Below are 1,791 nucleotides of genomic sequence, written 5' to 3' on the forward strand. Positions count from 1 at the left end.
GGGGGGGGCAGGGAAAGAAAGAATGAAAGGAAGAAACAAAGAAAGAAACAAAGAAATACAACCGCGATTTGAATCTCAGTTTGTGCATATTCTGTTCCGGGTGCTCACAGTTTCCCACGTCTCACAAGCAGGACAATGTACAAAGGTGTGGGGATCATCCTTTTCTTTCTTTTTTATATTCTAAAAATCCTCCAACCTATTTCTGCATTCCCCTTCGTCCTCGTCTATTAATTTGCCTCTTTGTTTTTGTATCTACCCGTTTTCCCTCCACCCTCTTTTTTCTAATTTGTAAATTTGACCTATGTCGTTTCCTTCCTGCATGAGCTTACTTGTGATTTAGGATGTCTCGTAAATTTGCTTCGAACTACTGCTCCCAGAACTTTCTCAGAGGTTACAAAGGCAATACCGGTAACGTTAATGATTATAAATTTGGCTTTTTTTTCTTCTTTTTTTAGGAAATGTTTTACGGCACTTGCAACACAATAAGGTCATATACGTGCCGAAGGCTCTATGTGTTACAAGAGAGAAACAAACACAAAAAGAAGGAGGGGAGATAAAGACAATAGATGTTTGATAGGAAAGAAGAAGCAAACCGCACCAGAGCGCCCGCCAACCACCCACTGGGGTTGTGAGAAAGTGTGTATTCGTATGCAAGTAAAACTGGAATATATAACACAATAAATGTGAAATGAATAAGGAAAGTAGCAAGCTCAATTTTTCCAAACATGTACTCAAACGTAATGCTGACTCGCATATATATATGAAAATGGGAAAGAGATAGAACTAAAAAAAAAAAAACACAGTAAGCCGAAGAAAGACGAGGGGGGGGGCAGACAGACAGACAAACAGGCATACAGACAGAGAGACCGCATTGTTGTACTACTAAAAAGAACTAAAAAGAAACGTTAAGAAAAACTTTAACACTTAAGGTACCAACCAGTGGTCCGCTGTTCTTTTCTTCTTTCTTTCTCCTCTTTGACATAAACAATGAATACATGTATTACAGATATCGTATTGGAAAACAGAAGGCAATGAAATCTTTTATTCGTGGAACATATAAGAGATATGGAAAAACGAACGCGGAAGTTCTGGAAATTCCAGACATCAAAATATAGGGAAATTATCTCTCGATCGGCCTTTAGCCTATAAAGGCTGGGGTTTCTACAAATAACATTACTTACAAAAGATTAGGGAGGATCTTTCTAAAAATATCTATCACAGAAAGACAAATGCAATTTGTTCCAACGTAAGAAATAAAACAGTTCGATTACAATAGAAAAGTCGACGTTGTGTGAAAGATCGTACATAACGAGATCCAAAAAAAGTGTCTGCGCATTGGTTCAGATGGCGCTGCAGTATTTGTTTTGAAGCTCTCTTTCGTTTCTCCAGAAGAAGAAAGGAATAGGACAGTTTGTTAGTTTCACTTTTAATGTTTTTTCATACAAGTAGGGTAACTTTGTTCGCAAAGCGGGTGCTTTTTGGCTCTCGTATGACCTTATTATGCAGTTGCGAGCGCCGAAAAACGTCTATTAAAACTAGAACTAAAAAGAACTAAAAAGCGGGCGCTTTTTCGAAGAGGGCGCCACCGAATTTTAAGGACACTTTTTTAATTGGGTCAAAGAGAGAATTGAACTACATGTATGTATGTTTTTATGTATGATCTTTGGTTGTGTTCATGATTAGGAAGTTTGAATAAAAAGCAGTACGACACGGCCCCTTATGGTATAGGGAAAGCGAAGAAAGCCATGGGAAACAAATTTGGCGTGTGTGTGAGTGTGTGTGTGTGGGGGG

This window comes from Aplysia californica, unplaced genomic scaffold (genome assembly GCF_000002075.1).
Source record: "Aplysia californica isolate F4 #8 unplaced genomic scaffold, AplCal3.0 scaffold00395, whole genome shotgun sequence".
Classification (NCBI taxonomy): Eukaryota; Metazoa; Mollusca; class Gastropoda; order Aplysiida; family Aplysiidae; genus Aplysia; species Aplysia californica.